This window comes from Pinus tabuliformis, chromosome 3_1 (assembly GCF_031772625.1).
Source record: "Pinus tabuliformis cultivar Carrire ecotype Pingquan chromosome 3_1, CPIR1, whole genome shotgun sequence".
Taxonomy (NCBI): domain Eukaryota; kingdom Viridiplantae; phylum Streptophyta; class Pinopsida; order Pinales; family Pinaceae; genus Pinus; species Pinus tabuliformis.
In genome coordinates this window covers 368353864-368367959 of record NC_142301.1, presented here as the reverse complement: position 1 = coordinate 368367959, position 14096 = coordinate 368353864, and the positions used below count along the sequence as shown (strand labels likewise).

Genomic DNA, 14096 nt, shown 5'->3' with positions numbered 1-14096 from the left:
CGTACATGGGTATTAACACAGTAACCATCATGAGGAATATACTACAAACTAACAATTAAACAAGATGGAGTAAATGAAACCAAATCACAGTTAGACTGTCTCAACATCTAATGCTCTGGGTCAGCTTATTAAGTATATAATCTTCCAGTAATGCTTTTGAAACATACTGAAAATTAGATTACAGAATTCAGTTGTTTTTATTGCCTGTTTGGTTTTCTTCGTTGAAAAAGAAACACAACAAAATAACAATTAAACTATCTCAAAATCTAATGCTCTGAGCAAGGTCAGCTTATTAAGGGTAAATTCTTCCATCAATACTTTTAATTATACTGAAAATTAGTTTACACAATTTAGCTGCTTTAATTGACTGTTTGGTTTTCGTCATTAAAAAATAAACACAACAAATTAACCTACGCACAGATTTCCTGCCCAGATAAGCTCATTAAAGGGTAAATTCAATAAATTAATTATGCTAAACTGAGCTTTTGGAATATGTGACATTCATACAGAAATCACAACCAGCTTTCCAAATGCCCAAACTTTAGTTAACAACATCTAAGACAGATTTTTCTATCACAACTGTAAATACTATATATCTTAAAGAGCACAGAACTTATCAAATTCACAGTTTCCAACAGTAGAGCAGTAAACTTAAGGGACTTTTCAAGCAACGTAACTATGTCATATTGCAACAATAAATATAAATATCTAATAAATGGAAGTGAGATTACTGATAAAAACAAAGATTCTCTTCAAACTTCCTTTGGAGTGGAGAAGAATACCTGTGCTCTTCTTCAGTCCAGGGAACACCCTTCTTTCTCTCCTGTTCAGATGCCTTTGTTGATTGTCCCCTCCCACCACTCCCAAATTGTTGCTTCAATCCGTGCATAGCGCCTGATTTTTCTGCTAACCATTCAAGTGAACAGGAAGAGTTACTGTACGTGGGTAGGGCAACGCGGCCAGCTTCATTACAAGTAACATCTTCCACGAGATCTTCATAATGCTTTCTAACATCCGTAGCAGTTTTTCCAGGCAGCCTGGCTGCCACTTTCTTGACTCTTGGGAAGGCAAATCCATATCCCACGTCGCACAGATCTTAAGATCCTGTAAGAAAGGATGGCAGAGGGTAAAACATTTGCAAGGAAAGAGGAAAAACCCATCATCTATGTGTAAGAAAAATGATAATCAATTCTGTGAAAGCCAAACGTCTGAACTTGATCAAGTTCAGTATGTGGAAAAAAATCCACCTGATAAAACAGGGATCTAAAAATGAAACTGGAAAGTTAAAAATGTTTAAGAATCCGTTATTTAAACACACTTCATGAAATCAATTAAAGAATTTTCTTCTGAAGAAAGTTGAACCAACCAAAAGATGACAGATACGACTGATAACACTCTTTCAGAAATCAGAAAAACATGACCATCTTAAATTTCAATTCCGAGCTACACTTAACCAAAAGGAAAATGAAATTAAACAACAAGACTCACAAGTAGATAGGGAAAGTACATCTGGTGACCCCAGAATACATAAACAATGTTTTCCAGTCTCTTTGAATGACAATTCCAGCTGAAAACAGCAAATTTTTGTGAAACGGAAACAGAATAATCGTAAATAGAGGAGGAATTGTCTAAAAATTAGAGTCTGTGAATGATGAAACATCTTTTGGAAAAAAATCAGACAAGACCTCGACCAGCAGCACTACAGGGATTGGCGTGTACCTCCCAAGTCGGGTGCCAAATAACCATATAGTTATGGTTGAACTCTGAGCTTCGCAAGCTCAAAAGCAAAATAAAATCAAGGAAGAAGAAATGCGTTTGTAATCAACAATCTGCAACAAAAATTGACTTGAAGAAAAGCATTAGGCCTTGGTCCAAAAACTGCAACCAGATCCGAAAAATCCCACTGAAGCCCCAATCACAAACACCATCTAAATTCAAAAGTACCCAATAACACCAAAAGAAGGGGATTCATCAAAAGCTCAAACAAAGAACTACACCAAACAACAAGCTACAACAACCCAATTTGATGTACAATCCAAATCTTTACTAACTCAAGCAAATCCATTGCCATTGCTCACCATATAATCCATATTCCATTTAATATGACAACACAACAATGAATTCAAGCTGCTTTGACACAAAACTCCACAGTTAAGCATGTTAAGCCTAGGGCAGCATAAACAAGGATGATCTAATAACAAGCAGTGCAATTCTGATGTTTTTGGAGTTTTTGAACCAGGGAGCAACAATCCTAAATCAGGAGGTGTATATAGTGCCATGGGGAGGATCAGAGGAGGCAGTTAATCAATGGGAAAATCAAATGATAAAATGTCATGAAGTGGGCAATGCATTAGGAGTATTTTCATTTACTTATTTTTACTCTTTTATATTTTTTATTTATTTTTATATGTGGAGGAACAATGTTCAAATAAATTTAAGAAGAAATCTGTTTCCTCAAAACAGCATTAATATTGCACCTAGATTTAGACCTTGCTTACCCTGCCATAGTCATTTTTGTATCAAATCAACGATACAAAAACAAGCATGTGGTCAATTCAATTTTAGAACATTTTTTCTTTCAGAGTATGGATTAATTTTATTTCATCCACTGGTCATAATCTCTATTCCCTACAATGTAGGCAATTTTGTCAATGCTTCTGAATAGATCGTATGGGATATTTAGCATTTTGCAACTCTAAATTATCTTCTTGGAAATCATGTGCTTATTACATTTGAAAGACATAAAATTACATAGTGAAAAATTAAAAATTGGCATTTAAAATCTAAATTCTGAATAGATAGTATGGGATATTGAGCATTTTGAAACAATGAATTATCCGCTTGCAAATCATGTGCTTATTACATTTGAAATACATAAAATTACATAGTGAAAAATAAAAAAATCAAAATTACACGCTGAAATCCTCAGATATTGAAGAGATGCGTTTTGATGAATAGATGTGATTTGATCACTATGAGACTTGGTGACATTATGCAATGGAAATGGTGTTTTATTGGACCTTGAAAACCCTAGGACCTAATGGTAAGCTTGACTAATCAGAATTAATGGTGTCATGACTTATATGATGACATGATGACTTTGACCTCATGACTGATGTACATTCAATAAGGTATAAAAATGTGCCAACAAGTAATGAAATTGAAGGGAGAGTGATGTTTTTTTACTAGGGCTACCAACGGCGAGGAAATTTTTTAATGATGACCTAGTGGAATGACAAAAGTTTTTGAGTGGGACCCAAATATGATATTAAAAGAGGATTTTTGATCACTGCAATATGAAAACACTGACACTAACAGGTCCAACCAAGATTGTGCATGCTTATGCCATGCTTTCTTGAGCTGACAGTGAGGGATTTTACCAGAGAATGATGACCTAATGGAATGACAAAAATTTATGAGTGGGACCCTAATATGATATTAAAAGAGGGGATGAAAATACTGACACTAACAGGTCTAGCCAAGATTGTGCATGCTTATGCCATGCTTGCTTGAGCCGACAGTAAGGGATTTGACCAAAGTTAGATGTAATTTTAGGAAACATATTGGCTTCCATTTTGTATAACTTCTAATACATAACATACCTCGTCACAGTCATGATTTTTATGGGGGAAGGTCTTGCTTCAATTAAGAGCATAAGATAGGAAATATTGCTTTAATCCTGAGCTTGTCGGCTATAAAATTCTTATGGGGGAAGGGCTTGCTTCAATTAAGAGCATAAGATAGGAAATATTGCTTTAATCCTAAGCTTGTATGGTATAAAATTCTTTTGGATTTTTAAAAAAAAGAGAGATTTTATATCGGCAACTACACAATTAAGAACTTTTATCTTTTCTCCATACAATGAATACCATTTGTTGTGATTCATATCCAATATGTATGAGTTGCAAATTTATCAAATAATGACATCCTCAGGATCGCCAATCGATGGAAACCAAAATCATGTTCACAACCTCTAAAAATATCTCCCAAAACTAGCTATATATATATATATTTCAAAATTGTCTCTATAAAAATTTGAACTTGATACCTTTAATATACCAAATAACCATATAAAATTCACCAACCACAATGTCATTTTCCCTTCTTGATTTTATATCTATAAACTCTACCTCCAAAAATATCTCCCAAAATTAGCTTTAAAAAAAAAATCTTTCAAAATTGTCTCTATAAAAATTTGAACTTGGGAGCTTCAATAGGCCAAATAACTATATAATCTTCACTAGCCACAATGTCATTTTCAATTCTTGAGTTTATATCCATAAACATTGTTATTTAAACTTCAACAAAAACAAAATCAAGACTTGATTTCATTCCCCAGAAGCTCCTTTTCTCCACTTGCCACCAATCAAAATTACTCCATTTAATGAAAATAAGAGAAGAAAGGAGCAAGCCTTACCACTTCTTTTATCATGGTTCATTTACTAAGTCTTTCATTCTTTTACTTCACATAAAAATTACTTTTCATCTTGATGCCTTTTACATAAAGTTTGTTGGTTGACTTTAATCTTTTTAATAGTGAATTTTACATGTGAACAAGTTACTCCTTACTCCTAGGTATTTTTTATTCCTTTCTCAATTTAAAGAAAACTTTCACAACTTTCTCAAAAATTAGCTGTTCACATTAGAAATTACTATTTAAATAATTTTCAAATTTCACTACAATTTAACGTGAATACCTCTCTCTTCTCTCTCCTGAAACTCTGCTTTCTCCTGAAAGATTGGCTCCAAAATTCTCACAATCCCCTTCACACTCCCCTCAAAATCTCTTTTTTAACCTTCACACTCCCCTCAAAATATCTTTTTTAAATCCAGGACAACCAGAAAATTAATCACTCTTTCATTTTAAGTATCCTTCAGAAATCCTTTAGTAAAAATTTTGTATCCTACAAAAAACACCCAATATATAAATTGACAAAATATCCTTTTTAAATCCAGGACAACCAGAAAAGTGACCACTCTTTTATTTTAAGTATCCTTTAGAAATCCTTCAGTAAAAAATTTGTATCCTTCAAAAATCACTCAATATATAAATTGACTAAAATATCTTTTTTTAAATCCAGTACAATCAGAAAATTGATGACTCTTTCATTTTAAGTATCGTTTAAAAATCCTTTAGTAAAAACTTTTTATCCTTCAAAAATCTTTCAATAAAAACTCTAGTTTGCAACAAATGTAAATATTATCCTTCACAAACTTTATCCTTCATAAACTTTACATATTGTGATTAAATTTCTGTTTACTTACTATGATTAAACTCCTTCATTTTAAGTATCCTTTAAAAATCCCTCAGTAAAAACTTTTTATCCTTAAAAAATCTTTAAGTAAAAACTCTAGTTTGCAGCAAATGTAAATATTATCCTTCACAAACTTTATCCTTCATAAACTTTACATATTGTGATTAAATTTCTGTTTACTTACTATGATTAAACTCCTGTTTACTTACTGTGATTAAAAATAGTATCCTTCATACATTTTATTGTGATTAAACTCTTGTTTACTGTAGCAAATGCAAATACTCTCCTTCATAAATTTTACTATGAATAAAAAGACTATTTTACTACGAATGCAAACACTATCTTTCATAAATTTCACTCTAAGTCAACTACTTTTGTTTCACGTAGTAAATGCAAATAAACCCTGCCCTTGAGTGCATGGAACTTAAACTTTTAGCAAAGAATCCAACAATTATTGGTATTCAACTCAGTATAGGAAATTTTATTAAGAACATCAAACACTCAAAGCCCCAACATGTATTTTAACATTCAAGGATATGTTAAAAAAAACCTTTATACCACTGAATTTCTTCAATCTTCTCTCATTATGAGAGAAAATAAAACTTACAAAGAGTCAATAGTTTGTGTCTCCCACTTGGCTAACCTTATGTTGAATTCAACTATCCTCACAGCCTTCATGCTCTATGTCTCCTTTACACCATAGATTTCAAATACATGGAGTTTAGAAACAACTCAATTAGGGCTCTCATAATGTTCAAATTAATCTGTGAAGTCTCAGATTCATTCTATTTGATAAAGAAAATTAACTGTCACAACCCTTCACGTAAAAATATACATAGTAAAAAAAAAATTAACTATGGTATGTTGGCTACCACTCAAACTCCTTAAATGTGGACATACCAACCATTAACTTATGCATCTATACGTAACCTACGCTTGTCACACCATATATAAACTTATGCAGCCGATCTTATGAACATATATCACCCTTATACTATATGGGGTTCACTATAATAAAGTTAAAGTTGTGCATATACGTGATGGCTTTATGTTTGCGTTGTGATATAAACTGTGTTAATTTGTCAAGCCCATGAACATTGACATCAGGCTCTTAAACCTTTAGACCCTTTCCAGTATACAGTGCATTAGCTTTTTCTCGGTTTTCGAAGATCCAAGTGCAGGTTTGACATGCTTCTCCACCTACCGCACCGTTTACGAGGGTTCACTGCTGGACAGGTGGAATGGCTGGTACACAAGGCCATGTGACACCTTGGCCTTGGGGCCCTCGGCCTTCCCGCCTCTTCTTCCCGCTTCATTTGGACGTCCCAGATTTAGTTTGGCAATCGAAGGGTGGATATGACACTAAGGGTTTCACTTCATTACTTAAACCCCGTGAATTAAGGGCAAGGTTCATTTGTTCATTTGCTATGTGTTCATTCCGTCGGTTCGGCTCTCTGCTGCGACTATGGTTTGGTCCCTCCAGCTCACAGTTTAACCTGTCACCGCTCTGGAAGCCGCAAGAGACCAGCTCCGGATTGATCAGGTAACCTCCCATCCTGTTACACGGTTACGGTTCTAATTTTCTAAAACTGTAAGATGCATTTTAACTAAGTTTGTTCTTTGTTGCAGGCGAGCACCAGTGAGGGTTTCTCAACCCGGATTCAGAAACGAGGTAAAGGACCCCAACAATTCTCCTCTCGGCGGATACAGGTTGGTTTCCTCCTAAATTCTCTGGTTCAGTTTTTAAAAGGCTCGGAACTTATCGTTCTGAGCTATCTCAATGCTTAACTTGCAGACCTCCGAGGCTGCTGGCTTGCACTTGGGGTCCGACGAGGTACTCCCATGAGAACCCTCGAGATCTCGTTATGTAGGGTTCATTATTTATTTGAAGTTTCTCCGGAAGCTCGATTTGCAGATGGGAACAGTGTTCCAGTTATTATTTCTTTACGGTCATGATAGTTCCATACAGTCGAGCTAGGGTCTTTAGGGTTTGTATAGTTTCACTTTAGTCTGGCCGGAGGTTTGCCTTGTAAACTACGGCAACAGTCCAAGCTCATTGCTACTTCTATTTCACTGTAAATATGTATATGTTTCATGACAGGGTATAATACTGTTCGTTCATGAATGACAGACAGGAACTTGTTGTTTTGTTTATTTCTCTTGAAGGCATAAGCCTCTCTTCAGATCTATGTTAAATTATTTCTCTTAATTCACAGCCGCTTGGCTTGATGGTCTTTGACTGTGTTCGGCTGTCTGTATTTTCGTATTGTTTCGTACATTTACACGCTGTATAATTTAGCGCTACCGAACTCATGTTTCCTTTCAATTGTCATGCAAATAGTGATTAATCATATACAGGTTCATTCCGGTAGCATATGGTACTGGTTTATTATTCTTCTATAGATGCTTTCGATACCGCGATACATGACCATCTTTGTTGTTTTTCTTTACTTATAAAAAATAGCATTACTCAGTTCTTCGGTACTCATGGGTATGAGGGTTTACACGGGGTTTAGGGTCTATTCTTAAACCCTCTATCCTCATCCCGGAAAGAACTTCTCGGTGATTTTTATGAAATATTTGCGACTCAATCGCATAGATTTACCTGCAAGGACAACGTCCCAGATAGCTGTGAAATCTTTTATGTTCTGAGCTAATTTGCGTTCCTTTATATACATATCATGATTATGTTTGACTGTATGAACTTGCGCATTCTATTCTGTTTCATATATATATCATAGTTATGAGTATCTATGTATGGCCATGCGCATACTATCTTGTTTCAATGACGTATTTCGACTACAGCCGTGACCATGTTCCGAGATCTGGGTTGGTCCAGACTCGTATCTCAGGGTTTTTCAAGTTGTATTAGTAATGGATTCAGACATCTGAGTTACAGGTTTTTGTGTTATAAATAACTTCTGCTTGTCCATTCTATGGTTAACGCTGCCTGCTCGTGCTATACACAGGCCTTGACAGACTTTAATGAATCATTTAATCAATGCACAAACTAACTTAATAGTACAGAGATTTCCAGATAGTCTATAAACCTAACCCTTCATGTATTGCCCACTATCGGACAACCTTCTATACCTGTGTTAACAGCAAGTAACCTTTCTCTCTACACATTAAACGATTCCAGGTGCACTGGCACCGTACTAAGAACTATATGGTCTTCTTAAGTATCTATGCTTTAATAAAGAGGATAGTCCTTACACTATAATACCAAAGAATGCTGAAGTTAGAACACCGTACCTGGTTTATAGATTCATTATCAGATACTCAAGCAGTCACCTGTGCTTTGAGTTCGCTCGTCCACCCAGCCATGAGATCCATCTTCTGACGGAATTCTCTCCCCCGAGCTATCTTGCAGGCCTCAAGCCCTCAACAAGATCTGAGCACCTAGTGCCTGGTTATCTGGTCTTTACCAGACATAACCTTTTTCCTTTCTTGTGTTTCTTTTTTTTTTTCTCAGAGAAAAAATCTCCTTTTCTTGATTTCCCCAAATCAGTTATCAAGAATTAGTTACCAACTAATTCGTAACTTATTTTACGTTGAGTTAATTACGTGAGGGATATGACATACTCCCCCCCTTAACAGGAACACCGTCCTCGGTGTTCATCTTTCATCAGAACTAGATATTTTACTCGTGATATACCATCTAAACCACACAAAATGTGATCCTTTCTCTTTGAAATCAACGATTTCATTCCAGGAAAAGACGACAACAAAATAGTAATGATGTAGTCATAAGGAATATCATTAGTTATAAGCATCAATAGTCATAAGCACTCGTGATTGCAAAAATATGCAACTTCTAATCGCTACCACTTGACCTTTATTCATTCATAATAAACAATTCTCTATGTCAACTTACCATTACTCACCATTTATTCTTGGAAATCATGAATACTTTCATGTAAGCCTTTTAATAGTGGTTGGACAATTCTTCAACCCTCCATGGTAAGTAATTCCTGTAATATATGACTAACAAATTCAATTGCATTAGTCACTATATTTTGAGTCAAATGAAATACTTTTGACTATCAATTCAACTGTGCAATGCTAGATGATTTCTAAATCACAGTACTTTTACAAATACTTAAAGAGCACTAACACTAATCATCAAATGATGAATCACTGCTCTCGTGCACACTGAACGAATTCTCACTAAAGACATTCGCAAGTGCTTCTAGATGTACCAAAAGAGCACCTAGCTCTCTAGTCATCAAAACAGTCAATCACTGCACCAAGCATGAATTGTCTTGGCTCCCACTAAGATGTTCACAACATTAATAATGCAATAAAGGAATTAAAATTTCCAATTCTCCTTATTGAGCACTAAGCTCATTTCTTGTTAAATGTGCATAACACAACTATATGTAAAATTCATTTTTAACTTAACATATAGCTGATTAGTTAATTCCTTTAGCCATGAGACCACAATGGACTAAAGAATTCCCAACCCATGGGAACTGGTTCCCACAACCAAACCGAGTCATTTTCACATCCAGACAGTTTCTTTGATATAGACCTTACCAGGTCTAACATGGAATTCCACTGGCCAACCAGCTCAAGAATTCCAGGGAGAGTAAATTTGGGCAAACAAGTACCATCAACCCCCCGGGCAGGTAGCTGCCATCAACCAACTCCGGGCAGACAAGTACCATCAACCCCTCCGGGCAGGTAATTGCCATCAACCCAAGGCATTCCAGCCTTTCACAATCCGGGCAGACAAGTACCATCAACCACTCCAGGCAGGTAACTGTCATCAACCCAAGGCATTCAAGCCTTTCACAATCCGGGCAGACAAGTACCATCAACCACTCCAGGCAGGTAACTGTCATCAACCCAACTATCCGCAACTGTCTGGTATGTTAAATTTCACTTTTATTACTCTTTCTCAAAGTAATTTACACAATGAACCATATGAACATTATCATTAGCACAACAGACATGCATGTATACCATGCATTTACACTTAACCCCCAACATGGGTTCACAACATCAAGATTGATGGGAAACATATCCATCATACACGTTGTATGCATGCAAATTTTCCAAATAACATAATTCATGCATATCATATAACATCATTCTTCTCATTTATAATTGCATTTCACATTGCAGCAATTTATGTGATGAGTTTTCTTGTTGCCATTAAGCTACTACTACTTAATCCCATCAGCAACGTTAGTTATAAATATGCATCAATTAACACGTATTCCATTTCCGAGAATGTTCATGCATACAATATTGTCATGTCTAAAAGCATATGCAAATACTCATTAATGTATAAATGTCAACAACAGTTGAGTTAATAATCTACACATTTCCAATTTTGCCATAGTCTGTGATCTTACTCCAAATCGTCATTACTGGAGTATTATCTTACGTTTATTATGGCTAGCTTTAATCATGCATCGTTAGTGTAATTAAACATAATTTCTCTAACATGCAAGAACATATCTCTTATGTCACACTGACTAATCTGTGTGCATACTATTGCTTATCATATAAGCCCTTCTTTAATGTATGCAACACTTATTCCCTTCACTATAAGACTACCATCATTTCATACGACAAACCACATACCTCTTTCTTAAAGGAAGTCATTTTAATCCTCATTTCTCTATCTTCCGATGTGAGGATTCCTCAAGATTCCCTTTCAGGAAATTATTAAAGATATCTATCTTTCGGCATAAAAGTCAAGATACAAAAACAAGGTTTACTTATCCTTTATGTATCAAAATCAAGCAATCAGCACAGCTCATCCAACAAGACAATCTCTCCAAGAGATTATTGTTTTCAAGGAAGCTAACATGACCACTTTCTCTAAGTACACACAGACTCATAATTCCAAAGTCAAAATAGCTACCAATATGCAACATGTGTTATCCTAACACAATTACTTTACTTTAATGCACATAGTTCTTTTCATGAAACAAGTAAGGATTTTGATTCTTGTATGAACACTATTCTAATGTGTCTTGAAATGAAAGAACCTCTATTTCCATTTTCAAGAACTCTCATAAAATCCTTTATCTTCATGCATGAAGTATGCACACTCTTAGAATGAAACTATATTTATGCATATATATATATTATACTCTTCCTTCAAAAGTTAGAAGTGAATATCTATGTGCCTAGAAGCACATCTTTAGCTATCTTTATCATGCATGTAATGCATAATCTTTTCACTAGAACTTAGAAACTAGCCAGTATCATAATGCAATTAACATATATATATATATATATATATATATATATATTCCAAGAAGTTTTTATCAATAAAGATACACATTTAAAACTCGGCCACCTTCCATGCTATGTCCTCAGGACATTTACATGCCTCATCCTCTTTTCTCAAGAAGATACTTGGCTATATTTAGCAAGGATTTAATTCCAAAGAAAAACAACAAGAGACAGACATTTCTCTCACAAGACTCACATGTAGTCCTACTAAGAGGAACTACCTATTCTCTTTACTAAGAAGCATATAAAATAACCAATTCTTTTACTGCAAGTATTATCATATTTTCTCTACCAAGAAAACATATAATCAATCAATCTTTAACTGCATGCCTTAACCCATTTTCTTTACCAAGAAAATCTATAAAAGAACCATTCTTTTATTGCATGCATTCAAATACTTTCTCTACTAAGAAATCATATAAAACATTCATACGTGTTCTTCAAGTAAGTGAGCAAGATACTTATCTTATCCTTGGATCAACACGCATAACTAACAAATTAAACCACCCTTACCGGAAGCAATTACTCTACTTAGGCAATTAAAAGCATGACCTCCTAAGTGTCACACTTGCACCAGAGTTACCACTTGATGCTAGATGCAACAACTATCATAACACTACTGTGTGACCATTTCAGAGTAATGACTTCAAGGAGACATTACGAAAATCATTAACATCAACACACTATAGTTATCATTTTCCAACTCCTTAAGCATTGTCAAGGGAATACTCATATGCCCATCGAGCGCTTTCTAGTCATCCCCAGACTTAGAGTCTCTGCAAGATTCTGCAAGATTCTGACACTCAAAGCTTGCTCTATCTGGTCATCACCAGACTTAGCGATTCTATTTTCCATCTCCGTCCGTCCCTACAGCACAGTCTTCTTCCTTCTCCTTGCTTCCATTTCCTTTTGAAGCATCTATAGTTGGGGAAGGTAGTTAGAGTTTACTGACAGCTGTATTAACACAGGTAGTCTATTTATGAGTAATTATCATATGTAATTATACCATGAATGGATCCTAGAAATGTTACCCACCGAACATGCCTCTCTAATTAAGTTCACACTGGAATGCAATATGCATAAGAAATCCATCACTCCCATATTAGAGATAAATTCAACCATCATTAAGTCGAGGCTCCAATGGTTTTTATCTCTCAACAAGTAATGATAAACACAAACCATGCTAATGGATTTCACTTAATTAGGGGGTAATCATCATTAAATCTACATAAGCATATACTATTCATCATGCATTCTCATGGTGAATAAAATTAAGAACTTTTCTCATGCACAACTGGACTATAACACCGAGAGAGTAAAAATCTTCATACACACATTCCATGCATGCGACATCAATCAACCTTCACTGGGTTACGAACTGTAACAATCTTAGTCCATTCGAATTAATGCATATAAGTTCTATGGGTTAGTCATACAACACTAACCAATCTCAACTACCAATCGTCTTCATGCATCCATGACAAGACTGAATCAAAAGTTAGTTATGACAATTAAGTCTCGCTGCTTGACTCATTGCATCATTGTTATTGCCATATTTGCAAATCAAACTTGGTAGTTGATTGTCATTTCCCTCAATGAGTGTTCAATATTGTTCATGAATGTAATGAGTACTCAATATTGTTCTTAGGTGTGACAAAAGTTTCATTGTCTTTTTATCCTCATCAGGAATTTAACGTTATGAAGTAGTTATGCAACAACTTATTACTTACTACTTAAAGCAGTTATAAACATGAATCATGCCTATCATGCCAAAAGTAGTGTCCTACATAAATGAATATGTGAATGCTTAAACTCGTAACTGAGTTAATGCCTACTGACGGCGTACCTCAATTCCTTTTCCGCTTACCAATTCCCAAAGGCGCCAGTACTGCAACCTTTGGCTCTGATACCAATTTGTCACAACCCTTCACGTAAAAATATACATAGTAAAAAAAAAATTAACTATGGTATGTTGGCTACCACTCAAACTCCTTAAATGTGGACATACCAACCATTAACTTATGCATCTATACGTAACCTACGCTTATCACACCATATATAAACTTATGCAGCCGATCTTATGAACATATATCACCCTTATACTATATGGGGTTCACTATAATAAAGTTAAAGTTGTGCATATACGTGATGGCTTTATGTTTGCGTTGTGATATAAACTGTGTTAATTTGTCAAGCCCATGAACATTGACATCAGGCTCTTAAACCTTTACACCCTTTCCAGTATACGGTGCATTAGCTTTTTCTCGGTTTTCGAAGATCCAAGTGCAGGTTTGACATGCTTCTCTACCTACCGCACCGGTTACGAGGGTTCACTGCTGGACAGGTGGAATGGCTGGTACACAAGGCCATGTGACACCTTGGCCTTGGGGCCCTCGGCCTTCCCGCCTCTTCTTCCCGCTTAATTTGGACGTCCCAGATTTAGTTTGGCATTCGGACGGAGGATATGACACTAAGGGTTTCACTCCATTACATAAACCCCGTGAATTAAGGGCAAGGTTCATTTGTTCATTTGCTATGTGTTCATTCCGTCGGTTCGGCTCTCTGCTGCGACTATGGTTTGGTCTT

At 35.5% G+C, this 14096-nt stretch overlaps 2 long non-coding RNA genes across 2 annotated transcripts; one reads left to right on the top strand and one right to left on the bottom strand.

Annotated features, from left to right (window-relative positions):
* Positions 1-992: 992 nt before the first annotated feature.
* Positions 993-2201, bottom strand: LOC149187238 (uncharacterized). The gene is made up of 2 exons (XR_016256191.1): positions 1720-2201; positions 993-1104 (listed from the first exon to the last, which is right to left on the bottom strand). It is a non-coding gene; the product is annotated as an uncharacterized LOC149187238 (long non-coding RNA).
* Positions 2202-6677: 4476 nt separating this feature from the next.
* Positions 6678-7374, top strand: LOC149187237 (uncharacterized). Its single transcript, XR_016256190.1, has 3 exons — positions 6678-6798; positions 6885-6965; positions 7051-7374. It is a non-coding gene; the product is annotated as an uncharacterized LOC149187237 (long non-coding RNA).
* Positions 7375-14096: the final 6722 nt, after the last annotated feature.